The sequence below is a fragment of the Bactrocera dorsalis genome, chromosome 2 (assembly GCF_023373825.1).
Source record: "Bactrocera dorsalis isolate Fly_Bdor chromosome 2, ASM2337382v1, whole genome shotgun sequence".
Classification (NCBI taxonomy): Eukaryota; Metazoa; Arthropoda; class Insecta; order Diptera; family Tephritidae; genus Bactrocera; species Bactrocera dorsalis.
This window is the reverse complement of record NC_064304.1, coordinates 19994700-20018587: the sequence shown is the minus strand read 5'-3', so window position 1 is coordinate 20018587 and position 23888 is coordinate 19994700. Positions and strand designations below refer to the sequence as shown.

Genomic DNA, 23888 nt, shown 5'->3' with positions numbered 1-23888 from the left:
TTTGAGTAGAAGAAGCTGCCGCCCACTTCACAGTTACTGAGTCGGTTCGTTGAAAGGGCAAGGCGCCCGTGGCAGTTTAATTGAAATTTTTAATTTTGCATCTCAGTGCGAAAATTGCGATTTTGCAACACTATATGACGCGCTGCCTGCCTTTGCACTACTTGCGCAGTTGGTGGAGAAAAAATCGTGCCTTTCAGTTAGCATTCATATGTATGACTTTGTGTGTTATATGTGCCAGGGCGTATACGTAATTTATGTGCCCTTCTAACGCGCTGCCAGCACATTCGCTGCGAAAATGTTGCGCGATGTTGACAACTTTTGTTGCACGCGACAAAGTTTTGACTATACTTGTCAAATATGAAGAATATACGTAAATATATATACATACATATATACATACAGATCCTGTTATACAAATACTTACTCACTGTGTGTTTGTATTTGCGTTTAAATCGCGGATCACTCTGCAATTAGAAGCGATAACGCTAACACTACCAACAGCGAAAATCTATTTTCTTTGCTGAATTTTTTAGTTTGAAGCATTTAAGCTGTGCAATTAATGTAATTACTTTGACGAAAGCTTTGAGCGTTTTGTGCTTTGTGTTGTGAAAAAAAGTTTAAGCATTTCGCTTATCTTCGCTCTTGTGTAATAACTGAAGGGTAGAGAGAGAAGGAGCGGACATTCTTATATTTTCTAAAGTTGTTAACTTTCATTTGGTAAGTACAGCGAACAAACTGCAATTGTGGTTAAGCTGTAAACCAACAGTACTTCGTACATCTACAACAATACTTCGTACTATATCCATAAACGGAAAAATTAATACCTCTGAAATAGAAAAGTAATCATTATGTTTTATTTACTTTAATAATTGCTTACAAAGCCAACTAAGTCACGTTCTAAAACTTATGTATATAAAATATATTGTATGTATGATTATTTTATGGTGGAAATAAGCGTTATTAAACGATTAAAAGCATGTTAAATTAGCAGCAGCGCCAGAAGAGGGAGAAATTAAAAATTTCAATTAAATTCAGATGAATATTTCAAAAACTGAGAGACTTGTTCGCGGAAACACCGATCGATAGGCGGATAGAAGGACATCGCTAGATCGATTCCACTCACCAATAGTTTATCTTTCTATAAAGTTCTATAACTTCAAGTAAAAATATATATTTTAGATTCTTATAACTGATATAAAATTTCCTCAAGGTACCTATGAGCTAAAGCATTAAAATACTATCAAAATACGTGGAATTAAAAATCCAATTTATAAGGCCTGAACTCAACCCCGAACACTAAAAATAAAATGTGATAGAACCAGCATTAATCCAGAATAGAACATATGATTTTGAAAGCAAACAATTCCTTTGTCTTAAATCTGAACCCACTAAACCAAATTTAAAACACACACCTATAATGCCGTCACTCAAAAAATCGAACCAGAAAAAAAAAATTGACTAACAAAAAAATAATAATAAAATAAAATAAAAAGCGAGCGAACAAATTTCACAAACAGCTGCGGGGCAATAATACAAATTTAAAATATTTTTCGTTTGCGTTGCAAATATTTTTCTCACAATTTTTCTGCGGGCTTATAAACGCACAAATGCTGCTTTGATTAAATCCAAATTTTGTGCCACAATGTCATATACCAACTGGAGGGAACAGAATGCTTGCTTATACATACATACACATATATAATATATATGTGGTGTCGAGTGTAGAGTACTGAACACGACTAGAGTACTGAACACGACTAAGGTACTTAACACGACTAGAGTACTGAACACGACTAAGGTACTTAACACGACTAGAGTACTGAACACGACTAAGGTACTTAACACGACTAGAGTACTGAACACGACTAAGGTACTTAACACGACTAGGGTACTGAACACGACTAAGTTACTGAACACAACTAGGTTACTGAACACGACTATGTTACTGAACACGACGAAGACAAAATGCAACTATGGACTAGAACAAGAACTCAGCGAAGCGTTAGGACGCTTGCGTTGAGTTCTTAGAAGCGTTGGGACGCTTGCGTTGAATTCTTGGAAGCGATATAAAGCTACAAGACAAGAAAACGAGGCATTCTAGACGGGACAGCCAAACGATCAACTAGCGTATTTTCAAACAATTTTTTAAATTATAAATTCTAATTGCAAGTTTAATAAAATTAAAACAAGTCACATCCTACAAATTGGGGGCTCAGCCAGGACTTGGAAAAAGTTTTAAATAAAGGTGTGGAGATGCAAGGCGTATATCTGGTTTTAAAAGTGAAGAAATTCGTGGAGTCTTAAAAAAGCGTGCAGTGTGCAGAACGAAGTAACAAACATTTGGTTTGTCGTGGAGGCGTAAGGCGTATATCTGGTTTTAAAAGTGAAGAAATTCGTGGAGTCTTAAAAAAGCGTGCAGTGTGCAGAACGAAGTAACAAACATTTGGTTTGTCGTGGAGGCGTAAGGCGTATATCTGGTTTGATAGGTGAAGAAATTCGTGGAGCTTGAATAGAGCGTGCAGTGTTCAGAACGAAGTGAAAAGTAAGTAAAGGTGGTGCTGACCGTCATCGTGGAGTTTTACGTGATAGCATCAAGGGATACTCTAAGCCTGTTATTAGACAATTGGTCCGTCGTGGAGGTGTAAGGCATACATCTGGTATAGAGCGTGCAGTGTTCAGCTAATAAAAGTGTTAAAGTGTAAAAGTTTGAATCTTAAGAAGAATAATTTATAGAAACGAAGTGTCTCAACAAAAGATGTAAAATTTTTTTTAAATTATCAGAAGAATAATTTCAAATAAAAGAAGATAGAAAAATGTCGAATCATAAGAAGAAGATGTAAAAATTTTTAAATTATCAGAGGAAAAATTTCAAATAAAAGAAGATGGAAAAATGTTGAATCATAAGAAGATGTAAAAATTTTTAAATTATCAGAAGAATAGTTTCAAATAAAAGAAGATGGAAAAATGTTGAATCATAAGAAGAAGATGTAAAAATTTTTAAATTATCAGAAGAAAATTTTCAAATAAAAGAAGATGGAAAAATGTTGAATCATAAGAAGAAGATGTAAAAATGTTTAAATCATAAGAAGAATAATTTAAACAAAAGAAGTTTTTAAAGAAAAAGAGAAGTACAGCATTGTAAAAGTAAAAATAATTCGCTAAGAAGAATTTCAACCAAATTAAAATTAATCTAAAAGAACAAACAAAACGATTTCGTAAAGAAAAAGAGAAGTACAGCATTGTAAAAGTAAAAATAATTTGCTAAGAAAAATTTCAATCAAATTAAAATTAATCTAAAAGAACAAACAAAACGATTTCGTAAAGAAAAAGAGAAGTAGTATTTATATGTTTTCACGTGCGCTTCGTTTTCATGTTGACTTTTATTTCCCAGCATGTCTAGCGTGGGTATTTGAAACATTTCGATGGTGGCCAAAAACGTTCGACTGGAGGCGTGTGCTATAAGTAAAGCGAACAACAGCGAAAAATGCGCAATATTTTCCGACTTCAAACACATATTCCTGCCATTACACATATGTATACCCCGTTGAGTTCACGCCTCGGTAAAAAATGCTGGAATATTGCTGTATGCTTGCACGCCTGAACGTATGCAATGGCCATTATGCGCAAATGTTACAGCAGCAGTCAAATTGAAAATCGCTTGAGTGCGATGACTGAAAGTTGTGAGTCAGCATATGTATGTTATAAATTTGTATGATTTAAGCAACAAATCATAGCAATGAATTTATTTTTCTTGAAAATTTTGCCTTTTCAATCAATTTGATGCCACAGACAAATTGCCAATTGGCAAATGGTTAGCAGCAGTCAATAAGTATGAATCTTCTGCAAAGAAATCAAATAAAAGGGACAGCCAGACGGCAAGTACATACACATATATGCATGTATAGCCGTGGAGATAACGTGTAATGCTTGTCATTTATGAAAAATGACAAAGTGTCTAGTCGCTGCAATATACAATTGTGCGATAGCCTTTAGCAGTGGATCAATAAATTCAATGTGAGGCAAGTGATTGCGCATAGAAAAGCGAAAATATCAATAAATATATAATATAACGATTTTTGTCAATGAAAAATATCATTTAATATTAAGAGGTATATACATTTTTAGTTTAAACTCCAATTTGTAGTACATAACACTTAGATATATTGAGCAAAAAAGAGGAAGACTTAGTTCGTAATTTTAAAATTCTTAATTCATTCTTCAAAAACTATGTCGTCTCCCTCAAAGTAATCTCTCTAAGCCACAATACACTTGTGCCAACGTTTTTTTCCAATCCTCGAAACAGTTATTTAAGTCATTAGTCGGAATAGCCTTCAATGCGTGGAGCGATTCACGTTTAATACCCTTAATTGACCCCAAAGCGATCAGCGATGAGTTTGGTGAATAGCCAGAAATCACTAGGAGCTCAATCAGGTGAATACGGTGGTTGCGGCACGATATTGGTTAAAAATTTGGCGAAAAACTCACGGAAAATGAATGAAGTATGGGGTGGTTCATTTGACACAGATGTCTCTGCCAGTCGTATGGAAAAAAAATATTATATTTCGACGAATAACCCATTCGCGCGAAATTTAAATTAAAAAGTTTTACTATTTTTGCCAACAGTAGTAAAGAGCATGTATGTGACTACACTAAGCTCAATACAAAATCTCTTAAAGATTTATCTTTAAAATTTTAAATGACAATATTCCGTTTATCCCTTCCTTAAAGCGTTTGTTTTACTCTTGAGGATATAAACAAATTAAAATTAAATAATTAAGCAAAGGTTGAGCTCTAAAATTTTAATAACAGACTGACTTGCAGTACCCTTTGACTATACCTTGTACTGTTATTAAAATTTTATTACTTTAGAGCGCCAAAAGAAATTTGGTAAGTTAGACAAAACGGAGGTCAAATGACAATCGTTTGTAACGCAGCAACCTCAAAATAGAAAATAACATGAAGAGTGCTATAATTAATTTAGTTAGTCAAATTACAAGGCGCTTGAGAATGTTTATTATACTGAATTTCAAATAGCTCATACAAAGACTTTGAGTTTGAATACTCTGAGATATAAATATGTGTACAATTAATAGATGAAATATTTATGCCAAAGCAAGACAGTGGATTTGCGATTAGCAAAATATAAAAACTTTAGAAAGCTTTAATGTGCAATTACTGGATCTATAATTATACGTAACAAGATATGTAATAACTCAAATTAAACAACATTATTTTCACTCAAATATATCGAACTTTGTACCTTAAAACATATTTTGCGGGGAATTCTTCTACCAGACTTTAAAAAGAATAAAACTTCTGCCGATTTTTTTCCAAAATTGAGCGATATAGTTGATCCAGGAAGACTTTATCAGTTTAATACTCGCATGTCTACTTGAAAGAGGAAAAATGGTAAAATCTTCACTTAAACCCCAAATTTCTTTCCTAAAATTTCTTAAGTTTTTCAACATAACAGCATTACTTTCCCGAATATTTTAATTTTTTTGTTATTGAAATCACACTTAAAACCGCCTTAGAAATCCAAGAAACTTGTACAGTATGCTTGTATCAATGAGTTGGATTGGGTTGAAGGTCGTGACATTTACAAATTCCCTGCGATTTACTCAAGCGAAAACCTTTAAAGCCCTGCCAGCTGGCAAGAAGCACCACCAGCATCACCACGAGCATCAGCAACCGACAGCAAACAAACAACAGTACAAGTAAATAAACTAACACTAGTTTAACAACCCACTTATGCCTTTGCGCTTGCTTCTGTTTGTCCACCTACACACTCGAATCCCTTTTAGCCAACCTTTTCGCCTACTCACTCACACAAATGCACTTCGTAATACTAAACACACCCGGCTCTTTATCGTATTTCGCATTGCAATTCCACTTCCTACTGTGCAAATCTCAGATTCACTGAAGCTCAAATTCACTCTAGCATGATGAGATAGACCATTGCTGTTGTGCGTTTGTTGCCGTTGTTGCTATTGTTGCAGTCGTTGCTGTTGCTGCTGCAGCGCATGATTATGTCAACGCAAATGCTGGCGGCATTAAGCAACACTGGCAGATAGCGGTAATAACCGAGTTTAAGACAATACTTATTGTGTTGTTGTTGTTGTTCGCATTGTTGTTGTTAGCGGAAACCAAAAGCCTTGTTGTGCGACCTCGACCAAGCTTCTTAATTAGGTATCCTTGAGATGCGCTGAGCAGCTTTAGATAGTGGCGATTGTCAGCCGTTGCACCAGTTGAGTGGATATACTTTAATTTTTTCTTAATAAGGACTTGACTTTAAAGGGAACTATTTGGTAAGCAGAGAAGAACATATTTGTTTTCTTAATTTTTAATTAGTAGCTTCATCAACGGTTCACCGAATATGCTAGTTATAGAAATTTTTCAAAATTTTAACACCTTCAAATGAAAATATACAGACAGTTTTTTAAAAGAATCAAGATATTAAAATATAAGTATACTATGTATATGTCTAAAAAATTTCCATTAAAAAATATGTGAGAATGTCTGTAAGGCGCCACACACAACATTTAAGTTAAATAGTGTTATTGTATTTAATTCGCTCATATTCAAATTCGCTCATTTCAAGCTTAAAAGAAATATGATTTCTTTAAAAAATAACATAAAGCTCTTCCTCAAATAAATAAAAAAGTTTGTAAATGAAAATTCCAGCTGTGATTAATAATAGCAGTTTGAAGATTTTACATCAAAAATCAATTAATTCATTATAATAATATGAAATAAAGTTTACATCCCATTTCAAAAACATTTCAAAGGCAATTTTCATTCAGCGTGTGGTAGCATAGTCGATTCCATTATTTCAACGTACAATTTGGCATCCATGTTTTCTATACCATAGTGAGACAAGCACCCCTATACATTGATTTTGGCACCTTCATGATTTACCGTCCGTGAAACATATTTAGGATCAAATGAAGCGTTTACTGGCCTTCGTACATACTGTCGGCGTCCTCTGGAATCAAATAAAACAATTTTTGTTTCATCGGTCCAGAATATGTTGCGCCACTTTTCGACAGACCAATGCAGGTGCTCTTCAAGCCAATGCTATTATTCACAGTTGTAGCTGATGTGAAAATATGGGCACCAGTGAGATCGTTTTCTTCATTTCTTGACTGCGAAATCTACTCCGTTGCAGAATGAGAGCTGAGTCAATTGAAAAGTTATTATTAAGAATATTTTCTGCACAGAGTGAGAATATTTTGGCTAAAGAATAATCTCTGTTCAGCCAAATAATCTTTTACTTTGTCTTACTCAAAAATTTCGCAAGTTAGTTTTCCAAACCCTGAAACAATCAAAGCAATACCCATATTATACTTGTGTATGTTTATATTGTAGAAATGATCAGCGAAATTTTGCAGACGTCCTTTTCTTCTCAAAAACTGCTCCCTGGTCAGCATACATTATTTGTCATGATATCTTCATAAAACTCGGCGTAGATTATTTTCCATAGCAACGCTAAGATATGTGAACATATTGTTTATATCGGTCCGTATAGCATACGAGTATATCACTCATTGAACCAGTCGAAATTAAGATAAGGAATTTTTCATATCTAATAAGAATATTATAGCTTCGCTAAAAAGGTGGTGTGTAGGAGGAAGCTTAAATTGAAATGAAGAAGTTTAGAAAGAAAAACATATTTTGAAAGCCTTGGTGTTTTACACTGTATAACCGGTATCAAAATGTTGGAAGTATAACTGACCTCAAGTGCCTCTATAGAAATTATGAAGAAAATTTTCCACTAATATTATAAAGAAGAAAAATTTTATTACGCGTTTGCTTGGATTGAATTGAATAAACACCAAAACAACTTCACTGATATGAAAAATTTTTCCAAGTGTTATGCTGATTGGAAAATTCATTATATATACACACATATTGCTGCGGGAGGGGATTACTTTTGAGGAGATGAAATGGGCAAAATTCACCCTTCAAGTTGATCACAGTAGAATGTATGAAAATAATCCTGAAAGTGCAATGGTCATATTTCATCGTCTATTTGAGGTGCTCTTCCCGCAAGTGGGATAGAAAATTGAGTGATTCGTTAGTATTTATTTTATGTTTTCAAATGTTTTTAGCTCATATATCCTGGTTTTCGTACAGTATTTCTTCAATTTTCTCATTCTCGTCTATGAGTGACATTATCGCGATTGGCCAATTTGCGGTCAAGACGAATAACCCTGTCGAAACCTCACAAAAAATTCCCTTTTTTTGAACACCATTCAATAACTCGATTGAATCTTTTGAAGAAAAATAATTATAAGGTAAGTTAGTTTATAAGCAGAAGAAGTAGCAAATAAAGGTAAGAGATAACGAGTGCCATAGTTTCAAAATATTTGCTGAATTCTGAACTCATTTTTTACAAATATATATTGAGTGACTTGTCGCAAATACTCTCCAAAGTACTCTTAGTAATTAACTTTTTTACTTCTTTTGTATCCGTACTCTCTCTCTTAATCAACACGCTGTATTGAATTAAAGTTCATTGTGTATATTATTTGAGGATGCCTAACAATATACTTTTCGATAATAAGTTAAGAGTTTCTTAGTTATTAAAAGTTACATACAGGAATATTTAATAGTTGATGATATTACACGAATCAGAAAAGATATGATTGACGTATGTATACTTCTGTGAATTGCAGTAGACGTCCTTTTGTTAATGGTAGGCACATTAATTATAGCATTTGCGATTACTTATAATGCAATACATTAATTCTTATATACACAAGTAAATAAAAGAATTGATTGCTTATTACCAAAATTACCACGAGCCATCAATGAAATGAGCAAATCAAATTTTAATAACTCTGCCAGAGACGTGGCTCATGTCACATGAGCAACCGTTGTGCCTTGAGTATAAAAATTTATTATATTGAAGAGATATATGTATGTAAATTAAACTCGAATGCAAGTCAATGAGTGTGAGTAATGAGAGAGGCTGTGAGGTTTTATTAAGTCAAAAGGCAGCAAACGTCAAGCGATAATGATAAAAATAGCTTTTTTATGTTATTTCTGATGAGGAATTATAGAAAACTGAAGCTGTTGGAGAACATTTTCTTCTAAAACGAACGTTTCAAAGGCTTTTATACTTTTGCGAAAATGAAATTTATTTAGTTTTTTTCTAAATTTCTTTTTGTTGTTTTTTAGTATTTTTTAATTTTTTTTTTGAATTCCACCACTCTGATTAGTTTCGTACAAAATTGTTTTGCATTCCCCCCCCACAAAGTTAACAAAATTACTTCGTTTTGTTGTTGTAAAATGCTTGTAATTTGTTTCCTTTGCACATTGAAATGATTATTCACTTACCAAAGACACAGCAAAGTTCGAGTAACTGCAAGTAGAAAAAGAGAGAGAGAGAGATGAGAAAGTGAAAAATGTGAATAAAGCGAATGCGCAAAAATATTCATTATTCAAATTGCATTTGCTTTCAATTATGGAAAATTATGAGTTTGCGTAAAATAATTTTAACAAGCATTTTCCGCTTTTCCAGCACAGCCGCGCCAAGCAAAAGCAAAAGCGAGCTATACAAAAATGTATAAATAAATGTTCTTATAAATAACTGTACATGTGTGTGTATGTGTTTATGCATTCATAAATGAAAAATAACGAGACAAATTTGGAATGCGTGTGATGGGAGAAGTTAAAATTTAAAATTGACCGCAATAAAAATGAGTGTGGTAATGCCGTTGGCGGTTGCGACTATGGCTGCGGCGGCCGCTGCCGACGCCACTGCTGCTGCTACGCCAACTGTGACGGCATCTTTTTGTAATGACATGCTTTGCGGCGCCACTGCTTGGCCTACAAGGCATGTAAACTTACTTACAACTACATTTAAGCATATATAAAAATACATGTAAAGAAGTTCCCTCAACGGCTGCGCCACGCGACCGTAAAGCGTTCAACTGTCATCGTTTTGACAGGCCACCATGCCACACGGGCGACGATAATAAAACGCGCACAATACGCCGTTGCCGGCAAATAAAATGTGTCGGCGACAAATAACGCATTACATGAATATAAACGCGCACAAAGGCACCTACACACTCACACGTGTATACATCACGCATATCATTGCCGCAAGCATGTTGATGAGAATGATGATCATGCACGCATGAAGTGTGTAAAAGTGCGCAATATGTAGCGGAGAATGTCAGCGAAGTCTCACTACACTACTCTTTCGTGCGACGGAGAGGCGCGTCTCGTCGCGGTTCGCAGCGCACTTGGCATGTGTGGCAGTCAAATTTTAAATTATGCAAAGCTGACGCGTATTAATGTTAGCATGGAAATTTTTGGCGTATGTGTTAAACCAGTGTAGTGTTGTTGGTGTGCGGTCAAGAGGGCGTGTTGGTAAGTTGGAGGCATAGATATATAGCGGTTGCCATACATTTTTCAAGAAAATTTATCAGTCTTTAATATACAAACATATATGTATATGTCTACTTGTAAAGTAAAGTAATATTATGTGTGTTTTTACAGTGCGTGCAATAAGTGTGCACAGATTTGAGAAGTCAATAATTTTTGTTCATGAATTAAATAAAATATGTTTTTTTATTGGTTGAAAAATTAAAAAAAAAAATCAGTTAGGCTTTTATCTCAGTATCGCAGGAAACTCTAAGGCGGATGAGCTTGCTAGAACAAATACTTTAGTCCCAATAGCGGCGAAATGAGAACGAGTAGGACCTCTGTGCGTTTCCTGTGATCTTTTCGCAAGGTCCTACTGGTCTTGCGCAAATGTGAAGAGGTTTAAGGGCTCTTCACGCTCAGCTAGGTCCATCTTTCAATGTTTGTAGGATTTCTAACTGAACACTGTCCGGAATACTATAGGAGTTTTTTGTCTGGCCTCACAAAGGACTTGACATATCAGTTCAAGAGTAATCTCCCCGCCTTGTTGAGGGAACAGCAAGGAGAAGTACTATGCAAAAATATGGTCTTGTCTCAACTTATATTGGCGAGCTTAAAATACACTATACATACTCTAGTATGAGATCGCAGATATTTAACAATTTTGGTTCCGAACTCGATAAAAATCTTCAAACATGCAAATATTTATTCGGAATATTTATCACGAACGATAAAATTTGCGACAAAATATTGATTCAATGGTGTCAAGGTGTCTGATTTAATAACCAGATATCTTTATTAGCTGAGTTCTCAGCGAGTATTTTGATGACAGAGCTGATGAGCTGGCGAAGGTTTGAAGATACCTTGAAACTTCCAAATCTGAGACTATAAAATGCAAATTGTACTTCCCTTTCTTTCTAACAACTATCTCCAAACATCACGCACGATACAATTTTCCGCAAAAATATTAATCAAATGGTTTCAATGTATCAAGTTGAATAACTAGATAACTTCAATAGCTTGGTTCCCAGCGATTCATTTGATGAAACAGTTGATGAGCTGGCGAAGGCTTAAAGTTACCTTGAACGTTCCAAAACTGAGACTATAAAATGGAAATTATACCTCTCTTTCTATTCAAGCGACTATCTCCAAACATCCGGACCTCCGTTTCACTCTCTAGCTTAAGTAAATTTAATATAGGCCACAAGGTCTTGAACAAGTGGGCTTGGCAATCAATCCTTAGAACTACTAGTAAAGTTGAACTCTACTTAAGACTTTTTTTATTCTATTTGGCTAAGTATTTACAAACTAATTTAACTCAGAATCCTTTTTATTAAGACGATAATATCCATATATGATTGGATATCCTACATATTTCACTTAAGTGAAATTTCTCCATATAAATTTCTGTGATACATATGTATGAAAAAACCAGAAAAAACTTTAACTTTAGTTGACTATATTTCACAGATAAAAAAAGCCTCTAAAGGGAACTTGAATTTTATCGGTATGATTGTATGGTCCGATTAGAACAATTTGTTCGGTGATTTTAGCGCCGCCTTGGGCAATAAAATTGGTTACTAACAAATGCTATTTTCGTGAAGATATCTCATAATGATCATAAATTTTTATAGGATTCTCTCCTTTCGATTGCTACAAAAATCATGATAAACTACCATGCAGCGTACCAAAATACTTACTGCCTTTTACTTCCCAGAGTCACTGTGTTTATATACCATATACCCCTTAAATATGCCCATTCATTTCTTAAAATGTACTTCAGCAAAGCTGTGGCCAAAAATAATGATGCATGTAATTACTTTATTATTTCTTTTTGTTTTTTGCTATTTCTTATATTCGCTGTCACTGTCGCGTACTGCCAAAGGACATCGAGTACATGCGCACTGGGTTGACATATGAGCACAATTTTTTTGCGAATTTAATTTGCCGCAAACAAATGAAGCGCACAAGTACACGAATTTCACTGTCACATTTAATTTATGTCAATTTAAATATTCTTTGTATATTTCCTTTGTCTTTGACGCGAATATTTGCTGTAAGCTGATATCACTGAAGCGCAAGGCTTTGAGTGACTCTGCGTTTGCTTGAAAAGCGCCGCTTTGTGGCAGGCAACTTAAATTAGCTTGCGGCTTTTCTGTTTCATTTTTTTTTGTCTACCAACGTTTGCTAATTTACTCGCTGGTGAAATTGCCAATTTAAATGCATTATAATTTTAAATTTCCTTCTTATTTTTAACATTTTTTCATCCAAAGCGCGTGACTTGCTGCAAAATGGACGCCAGGCGAGTTCTCTGTTGCTTTTTATTTTGCTTGTCACAGCAAAGCGGCTTACGCTCTTGTCTTTGCTTGCGCTTGTTATTTCTTAATATTGACTACCCTTGTTTTTGCTACTTTAAGATTCTTTCCTGCAGCAAATATGATGTCATTTGGCTGCAAAGTGATTGAAAGCTTCGCCTTCTGCTCAGCATTTGCTCCGCCGCTGCATTAAAGAAAACCAAGTACATTAAAGTTCTCAATATTTGAAATCTAATTTTTGTTTTCGCTTGCGTTTAAATATCTGTTTTCTGAAATCCTCCCCTCCCACTCGTAGACATGCCAGCGCTTCGTATTTCTCAGTGACTTTAATGAGCTAAAATTTCCTTTTCATACTTTTTCTTTGATGTTTCTCGATTCGTGTCTCCACTTGTATTTTGTTTTGGCGCGTGGTCTTCTTTATGTTGTTACCGTTCTGTATAGCAAGTTGGTTTCTCCTCTTTTATGTGAAACTTAAACACTTTGCTTTATGTTGCGTATACGCCAAGGTATACCGTTCAGAGTGTTATGTTTGCTTGCTACTTTTTGCAGCAAGCGGCGCACAAGCTGCTTGTTTTCAAGCGTTTTTTCTACCGCTTGTGTTTTTTCTCCTTTATTTTCCTACTTTCTTTTGACAGCTGGAGTGTTCGCTGCTCATGGTGTAGTCTTACGCTTGCCTGATATGACACAAACGAAAGCTACTGTTTGCCTTAAAGCCGCTTTGCGCTGTCTTTGTGTCGGTATAATGCAAGAGTGTTGTAGTGTAGCTTTCAACAACTTCAGCTTGCTACTGATATTGCTATTTCTACAGACATTTCAACATGTTATTAATAGAAGGGATGTGCTTATTTTTATATTCTTCTTTAAAGAGTTTGCTCTGAAAATTTTAAAAATTTTGCCTTGAGAATAAATAAATCACAAGTTTTTCCGCTATTCTTCTTTCGACTCAAACTATCAAAAACTACCGTAACCAATTATTCCTGCTCGCCAATTAAGCAAGTTTACCTTCGCATTATTTTCAATTTCTTCTACTTGACTTAGTCTCACCGTTTTAATTTGTTCCGTCAATACTCGTATTCAATTAATATTTGCTTGCTCACTCCAACTCAAGGTTGTTTCGGTATTTTTTGTTATTTTTTTATCACTATTTCCTAAGCGAAATGTTTGCTTTTACTATTCTTCTGTTACATTTGTTACTGTTGATTCCCTTTTTTGACATAGCATGCGAAACAAAAAGAGCATGCAACAGTGTTCGTTAAAAAAAAAATAGCGCTCCCTTCTTTTCATGTTTTTTTCCATTTAGTAAACAACTACTCTTGCATTGTTTTCCGTTCACATTTTGTTTCCAGTTCCAGCTAGTAGAGCTGATATATGGAATAGTCACCTTTGTTGCCTCAGCTAGTTGCATTCCATTTTGATTGGTTTTCAAAGCGCTTTGATGATACTTACTAAGGCGCGTGCCAATTTACTATGGAGTGGGCAGTGATTGTTAAAAATAGATGGTTCCTTAGTGGGAGGTTTTTAGTGACCTACAAGAAAAAATTCTCTATAGATAGTAAATAATTAAATATTTTTCTTTTGACCCTCAGTAACAAACTAGAAATCTACTTGAGTATTTCTGAGAAGTCGCTCCCTTGGAAAGTCGCTTGAAATTTGTAAGATACTTGATTACAGGCTCTACAGAACGTTCAGGAAACGTAGGGTGGAAACTTAATAATATTTGCACCTAAAAATGAAAACTCATAAGGGAGAGAAAATTCATCTTGTTTGAGTAGAAATTGAAAACGTCAACTAAGATACCGTTACTGTGGCACTTAAGGTATAACTTAAGAGCTTAATTATTTTCGACTTAAAGTCATAAATTCAATACTAGATCAACTCAAAAGAAGCTATATACTTATTTACAATAAAGTCTAAAATTTTCAGCTATTTTCGTTTCGAGTCCAAAGGTAATTAAGCTCGATCAGTGATACAATATACAATGATATAGCAATATATTTGGTTATACGTATATGCACCTGTGTCACGCACGCAAAGAAAGATAAAAGCAACGGAATGACAAACCGACTGAGAACGCCACAATGCTTGGTGAACATTTAATCGAAACTAAAATGACGACAAAAGCACTCATTCATTAGAGCAATTCAATACACGAAGTGATGACTTTGATAAAAATAACATTTATTTGATTACTACGCTGCACGAACGCATATACTCAAGCGTGCGCGTGTTGACACACGCCAAAGAGACGAAGTGAGACATTCACTCATCATCGATGAGAAAACCAAATAAAATGCACAAATAGATGCCTCACCCCATAACCCTCCACTCTCTACCCACTCATCATATATGTGCGTATGTGTGTATGCGAAAAGAGACTGCAATAAGATATATTTGAGTAAACGAAAATCAAGGGGCGCGGCGACGTAAGCGCTAAAAGCAGATGAGTGGGGGAAGCGTCTGAGCGAATGTCGTCGCAACTAATTTAGAAATTTCACCTTTTGACACGAAAAACCAATAAAAAGAAAATTCTATTACAAACTAATGTGATCATAAAAAAGCAAACTGATATTCACATGTCAAACTGCGCCACAGACACACACACACAACTGTATGTATATTGTGGATAGATACAGTTTATTCCGTATATTTTGTTCTTTTATTGTAATTTACCACTCCCTCCATTCGTTGCACGTTCGTATGTTATGTAAGCACATATATTGGCTTTTAGTGGCGCCAATAGATGCGACTAGATTAGAAAGTGTACAAGTTCAGTTGAGTATATGACAGTTGTATATATGTATATAGGTATCTACTTATATAGTATAGCGAATTTGTTGGGAGTGAGGAACAGTTTTATTAGCCGGTACCTAGACATATGTAACACATATGTAGGTATATTATTCGGTTACTATGATGGTTGGTTGAGGTCTGTAAGAGTATATATATATACCCAACCTATATGCTTCACATTTACACATTTTTTATATTTTCCACCAAATCCTGTATACAAAAATTAGGTAATCATTTGGCATTTTTAGTTCATCGCTAGTCAAAGTAGCGTGGCAGAACGTTTATAAAGGTAATTAAACGTTACTAAGTAATTTTAAGTAATCTTAAAAAATAGTACTTATTTATTTTCGTGTATTTATTTTTGTTTATAATTATTTGTGAAAAAATTTCGAATATAATGTTAAGTGACAAAGGTAATCAAATAGTAATCGTAAACATAATTCTAAAAAGTAATCAATATATTTAGCATTAGCTGTGATTAATTTTGATTACTTAAGATAATTTTAGAAAAAATTACAAAATTAATGCTAAATGGCGAAAGTAGTGTAATGAAAGTAATCATAAATAATCATAAAAAGTAATCAAGTTATTTACCTTCAAGTAATTATTTTTTTATTCAATTTTGAAAAAAGAAACGAATTTTTTTTCAAGAAACGATGATAATTTAATGGAAGTGAAATTATCATAAGTTATCCTAAAAGGTAATTAAATTCTTTATCTTCAAGTAATGATTATTTAAGATTATTTTTGAAAAAATTACAAAATTAATGCTAAATAGCGAAGGTAATTATATGTAATGAAAGTAATCATAAATAATCATAAAAAGTAATCAAGTTATTTGCCTTCAAGTGGTTATATTTCTATTCAATTAAAAAAAAAGTGCGAATTAATATGCTAGAGACGATGGTTAAATTTAAATGAATGATTATAAGTTATCCTAAAGTAATCAAATTATTTACTCTCCTGCGATTCATTTTGATTATTTAAGATTATTTTTGAAAAAGAGGCGCATTTCTGGCTAAATGACGAAGTAATTATATGTGATGAAAGTAATCATAAATAATCAAAAAAATTAATCAAATTATTAACCTTCAAGTGATTATCTTTTTATATTCAATTTTGAAAAAATTAATAATTTTATGTTAAGTGACGATTGTAATTAAATTAAAATGGAGTAATTTTAAGTAATCCGAAAAAATAAAATGATTTAACTCCCTGTCATTGAATTTGATTATTTAAGGTTATTTTTTTTTTCAATTAAACAGTTATATGTAATTAAAGTAATCATAAAAAGTAATCAAATTACTTATTTCAAATTTCTATTTCTTTATGCAATGTTGAAAAACTTACAAACTTCATGTTAAGTATTAAAGGTTATAAAACATAATTTAAGTAATCATAAGTAATGTTTAAAAGTAATCATATTGCTCATTTCCTGAAACTACTTTTGATTTTTGTGATTATTTTTCCAAATTTACAAATTAAACGTTAAGTGGCGAAGGTAATTAAATATAATTTAGGTAATCATTAGTAATTATAAAAGCAATCGAATTATTTATATTTTTGTTATTAAATTTGCAAATCCTAAAATCATAATTTTTGCCAACCAGATAATAATTATTGTGTTTGGCATTATTTGAGATAACAATTGATTTTTCGAAACCTAGAAAGCTTGTTATTAATTTGGCTAGTAAAATAGAGCAATCTAAAATTTAATAATTGACTACATGCCTTGGAGCAATCGGTAATTTTGAATAGCACATTGAAACTATACTCCTGAACTCATTTTTTACTATCATTTAAGGACGTATTAACAGAAGTGTTGTCACTGAAAAGTAAGCTCCACAATACTAAGCTGAAGTACTTCAAACACAGCTTCTAATCAGAAAAAGTCAATAACGATATGCTAAAAAAAGATTTAAGTCCCTACTTTAAGAAATTTAAAGTTCCACAAAACTCTTCCACACCATTCCACTTACGACATGTTTACCTTCAATAGTGGAAACAAACCCGCATATGTGTTTATACTCCTGCCTGTGTGAGGTATGACTTTCGAATAAACTTGAACGGCGACAATAAAGCAATAAAGGGCACACCCTACGAACAAATAAGGCAAATGGCAAACGAGCGGATAGTCATAAACTCACCCACGATCTATCCACGTAACCGTGGCAGGAGTGTGAGTCAGAGCGTAATCGTCGAATGGGTTGGACATAAAATGTGAAAAAATGTTTAACATTAAAGGCATCATGAAGACGAGTTACAAAATGTTGCTGGAAACATTTAATATAGCCAATGTCATTGCAACGCCTTTATTTCGGAACTTCTGACTATTTTATGCCCCCGATAAATGGACGGATATATAAGCATGTAAGAAGTAGTGTATACTTTAAATAAGAATGGTCAAGAGGATAAGGTTTGAAAAGTGATCTGATAGCTATGAATTTTTATATGAAAAGTGTGCAAAAGTGATGATCAGTGTTGAAGTGTGATGATCAGATAATATCATTTTGTTTTTCATAAAAAGGTTCCAAGGGTTATGTAGAGTCTTGAGGCCATTTCGATTTTTAAGAATAAGAAAATAATATAACTTTTAATTAAACTAAGCTACTTACTAATTGCCTAATTAGCTGCAAGACCATCTGCGATCAACTTCTCGATCTTTTAGATCTTCTAATCCTATCTGATCTATATTCTGCATTGCAGGTTATACCGACTTACCTTAAAAAATATATTCCAAGTGAACTAGTTTCAGTTTCAGCAAGAAAAACTCATTACAGTAGCTCTTCAGTGTGGCAAGGTATACAAAGTTCCAACCAAAATAAACAAACAGCCTGTCAAGCACTAAAATAGCTAAGCCAATAATCTTCATAGCCTACATTTAGGCGTCCAATATGGCTAGTGCACTAAACCTCACACACTTTGCTTGTTATAAATACTTGCAATGCAAAGGCCACAACAGCAAGTAATGAGTACAAAGTCAAACGCAAATAAGCAAAGCTAACAAATTTTCAATAATAACAAAATTGGCATACATAAAAAGATTGCGTTGGAATGACAAAAGTAAAAGTGTATAAAATTGAAACCTTTTTGCCAAAGACTTACACACATACACAAGCGCAGCGCTGGGTATATAAATAGTATAAAATGAAATGGGTGAACTTTAGTTGGCTAACTGACGAATTTTGTGCACGAAAGGTCAAAGGAAAGGTTGAATGGAGGGTATAATATAAAGGCGCATACCTACAAATATATATGTGTAAATATATGAGTGTATATTTATACGAGTATATGTGCAGTATATGTAAGTGCCGCTTTGCATGTTGTGTGCGGCGAACGTGCGCTTGTTTACGATCTCTACATACAAATTCACATTTGTTTATTTACACTCGTAATATGATTATATGAGCCAGCTCGTATATGCCTCTTTACGTTTTTCCAGCTCTCTAAACTAACGGTTTTATGAGTCTGCATTTGCGTACGTGTCAGACAGGTCAGCTTTGTAAGCGTACAAAATTGCCTTCAACTAAAATTTGTTTTATATTATATGCATGCATATTTCTTGTTGTTGCTGTTATTGTTGTTGTACACGGTCGCCTCATCGTCCATATGTCCGTTACAGCACATTTTACGCATTCATATGGAGATGGGAAGTTTGCTTATGCCTTTTTATTGCCTACTTTTTGGGGCTATCTAAATGAGGCAGACATTTTGTCTGCTTTCCTGCATTTCCTTTAGTCTTCGTTTATTTTTGCTTTGTTAGCATGTCGCTATGCACATTTATAGGCATATATATTTACAGATTTTCATTTGGCGCCTAAGTGAATGTGCTTTTACTTGATGTTGCCACATAAAAAATAATGAAAAACTACAAAAGTTAAGAGCAACAACGGAAATTATTGTCAAAAGCGAGTGTTTGTATGAAGGCTAACAAACAAAAAGAAGAGGTATGTTGAGGTATGAAGAGCATATTATTTGAAGGTAAACAAACCAAATTGTATTAGGCACATAACATTCTGACGAAAGCGAAAATCACAGTTTGGCATTACCTTTAATACTATGGGTATGTATTTAAATTGAACAGCTTTTCTTACTGTTTTGTAAAGATTATCTAAAATATTTATAATATTAAACAAAATTAGTTTTCTTGAAGTAAATTGCCTTTAAAAAGCAACAAAAAATATTTTAAATGTAGTGCCAATAAAACTAATAACTATTCCCATCTACCTTACTACTTTTAACCACTTACTAAATTTGTTCAGCACTGCCTCAAAGCAAGCTAATTATATTTAGTACCCAATATAGGCTATCTTGCCTAATTGGCATCTAAAAAATAATTCCATTATTCACTATATTCCCGTAGGTCCAAATTGTTGCAACTCTGCATGAGTGTATGTGTACCTATAAATGTTGCATGAATTTCTACACATTTATGCATTCCTAAGTTAGTGTGAGAGCTTTACATTATATGTATGCTGATGAATTTGCAATTCAATTTTGATTAATTTGCTTCTAACCTGACAATGATTAATTGAAACTTGTGCGCACCGCTGACAGTGTCACTTAAAGTGTCACACATCCACTTACACACCAAGCTTATATAAGTGTATAAGCTCGCAACATAACCTCACATATACGTGCATAGTTGCCGCAAGTGCAACGTGGTGTTAGTGCAATCTTTTTTCATTGACGCATACTTTCCACTATTCAACGGTATATTTTGCTTTTGTTACAAGCGCTTACAATTATTAGCACATCGTAGTGATAAATTTCACCTAAATGACATTGCTATTTATCATCCACGCTGGCTAATTTATTATACCGCTAATGCAAATTATATTGAGGCTGACGGAGTGCTGAAGCTTTTTGAGCTATTGGCGAACACAGCAAAACTATTTCGTTTGGATAGTTATAGGCTATACTGCAGGAATTTGGTATTTATGATAAGTTTGCGTGTGTATATTTGCTGGGTTATGATATCAAATTAAGATATTTCTTTTTGATTTTTTGTGCTTTTTATTTCAGTTTATGGCGTTCAAAAGTGCATTGAGCCTTTTAGGCAAAGAAGCTGAACTCCGTTTTTAAAAATATTAGTTGATAGCAATAATATACGTAATTGATTATCCTTATCAAAAAGTCACATTATGACATCACGTGATAAATCCTTTTACTTGGCATACTAATTAATATAACTCAATTTTTCATGGTCTCAAATAAATTTGCAATGCAGATATAATTAAAAAAAAAACATCACACAAGCACATCACATCACTGGGATTACATCACCTTTAACATCACGTGATATAATTTTTTACTATTTTATTAGCATACCAAATAATATAATTCTATTTTTCATGGGTTTAAATTCATTCACAAGACGAGCATAAAGTAACGAAACAAATCTAATAAGCACATCACATCACGCGATATAAATTTTTACTAAGCATACCACAAAATATACAAGACATAAAGTAACAAAAAGCAAAAAAAATCACATAAACACATCACATTAGGGGGATCGCATCACCTCAATGTATACTTATATATGATTTAAAGCCTATCGAAAGCTCACATTATTACGCAATAAATTATTTTGTGACTTATCACATCGATTTACATTACATTACCGTCACAAGTCCCATCACTTTATCACATCAACATCTCAAGTCACATTGCTTTATCGTATCACATCGCTTTTTTGTTTTGTTTATTAAAATTTTTTTCAAAAATTGAAAAAAATATATTTATTGAAGTTCTTGTGCTTAAAATTAAGCTTTTGATACCATCCAACTTGATTGCAAACTTAAATCTCATAACACCTTAATACGTGATGTTGTGCTTTGCTTAGTGCCATGTGATCATTATGAATGTGTGATGTGACTTAAATTATATCATATTAAATTATCATTATATTCAGGCAATTTATAACATAACTCAGATTACACCTTTTTGTAATTGTTTAAATATATCATGCCCATGTATGTCTTTTAAATTGACAGCACTTGCGTGATATGATATAATAATGATATACATATATACATGTAAATATAATTTTTACAATAAAAATTAAATAATCTAAAATCCACTGATAAATTGCAAGAAGATAATCGAACCCTAAATTCGAAGAGTTTTACATAATTCCTTACATCATGATCCTCCTGACAATTTATTTTTAAGCATTCTCAAGGCACATCATCACATCACGTGAAATCACATATGCGCTCAAAGAAACAAAATTTTATTGAAAACTTGTTCAATGAGTTGTGGAATGGAAACAAGAGGTCTTAGGTATCCATACATCACATCATGTCAATGTATGTGAACCACATCACGTCACTAGTTTACATATTCATATATTTTGGAACACACTGTTACGTCAAATCACAGCTTCTAAAGCCACATGAGTCATAATACATGTAGTTATGTGATACGAAGTTATTTCACATGCAATCATATGATGTACTCAAAGCACGTAGAAACTCAACAAGCACAAGTTATTCACTTATTCTGGCTGTACTCAAACAATAAACTAGCTCATCCGCTTCTTAAACAAAATAATTGTGCGCTTAAAGTTTACACAAAGCGTTGGCAACTTTTTCGTGCCAGCAATTGTAGGTCGTTGCCAAGTAAAAAATAAATCACAAGCAACTATTTTGATATTGGATGCACTGCTGATGTGGCTGGAAAACAAGCACATAGTTTTGGCGCTTACATAAGCGCACCACGAGCATGTGGGTAAGTGTTTACAACATTTCGTACTTATATTTCCATGCACTCAAAACTTTTCTACAATTCAGGCGCTCCAATGAAATGAAAAAGTTCTTCACATTCAAGCTGCAATTCTTTTGCTCGGATTTTTTTTACATTTCACTTAATTGTGGTGTCTATGCAGAGAAGGAAAATTTACGGCAAAAAAGTAGAAAAAATGAGTGCAAGTACTTTGCAGCAGTTCCCAAACTTTTCACAGCCGCCTTTGTGTCTGGTAAGGGTGCCATTTCTGTATGTATGCATTTATGTATGTGTGTGTTTAAAATCACTAGAACGGCAGCGCCAAAAAATCAATAGTTGCAACATTTCACCAGAGCGGAATGCTGAAGGAAAAGGAAGCGGTGCACCAGCAGGCGCCTAGCAGGCTAATGTTGACCGTTGCTAAGGATAATATATATGTAGACGCTCTGTATATATTTGTGATTGCTTGTGCTACTAAAGTGGGTAAGCGATTGCTGAAGTGGTAGGAAATGAAACTGCTGAAGTCAGCGTCGCGCTCCAATTCTCATATAATTGTTAGTTGCATGCCAGCACGTTGAGCGAGTGCGGATTGCAACGTCATTACATTTTGGGTGCCAACGAAGCCCGCAGCGTCAAGTGGATTGAGTCTATCACTTATCTCATACTTTTTAAAATTTATTTTTAGTTTTTTTTTTTTTTAATTTTTTTAACTACAACAAGACGAAAATGATGGAAATGTAATGCACACAGGGCTATGCATGTGTCGGCGTATTTCCTTGAATTTTTTGCCCGCAACTACCAGCAAGTAAACACATTTGCGCGCATGTAGATAACATTCTCTCTTCGTATGAGTGTTTGTGTGCCTGTGTGTGTGCAGCATTGAAAGTTTGTCGCTTTTTCGGCGCCCTTCAATCTATGCCTGAGTTCAGCCGCGTCACCCAGCATCCGCTTCCGTTCGGCTATGAAAACTAACGGCCTCCGACACGCACACACACTTATACCCACACTCGCGCGCTGAACTGACATGCATTTTATAAATGTGTACGCCAACTTTTGCAAGAAACTCCTGCAATTCGGCAAACAATAGATAGATAGACAGCATTGTGCAGGCACCCATATGTGGGAGTGTGTGTGTGCGTGCACCGCCGCTGATTGCCACAGTCGTTGCCAATGTTGATGCCATTGTGGAGGCCGTTCATTTTTTACCCTACGCTTCCCTATCATCTGCCACAGCTGCAAGGCTGCGGATGTGGCTATGCTGGCTGTTGGCGTTGCTGTTGTTGTTTTTGGGCTCTTATCCGCATTCGATGCGCTCCATTTTCGGCAGTGCCGTTATGCTTTGGCTCGTTGCCAAGTTGTCCTACCAGCGCACTTCAACGTGCCAGCATCGAGTTCACTGTGCCACATTCAGCATTTGTTTGCACCGCGCCGCAACGCTGCCCCGCAAACATTTATTTCGTTTTTGAAAATGTTTTTCGCTCATTTTTCTTCTTTTTTCAGCTTTTTTTATGCCAGCACTTTGTTATCCTTTATTACAGTTACATAGTTTTGCAGCCGTTGCAGTCTGCCACACTTCTCTTCTTCACATTAAATATACGTACGTGTTTGTACATTCTTTACGCCACTCAGCTGACAGTAATTCTCTCGGTTACTGTCACTACCGCGCACACAGCAGCG

General features: G+C 34.2%; 1 long non-coding RNA gene across 9 annotated transcripts in view; it reads right to left on the bottom strand.

Moving 5' to 3' along the window:
* Nucleotides 1-23888, bottom strand: part of LOC105229869 (complexin) — a 349701-nt gene that overhangs the window by 269701 nt on the left and 56112 nt on the right. For all 9 annotated transcript variants that reach the window (XR_007421475.1, XR_007421474.1, XR_007421476.1 and 6 more), the window contains exon 3: nt 9343-9367. This is a non-coding gene — a long non-coding RNA (complexin). The remainder of the gene's footprint in view (nt 1-9342; nt 9368-23888) is intronic.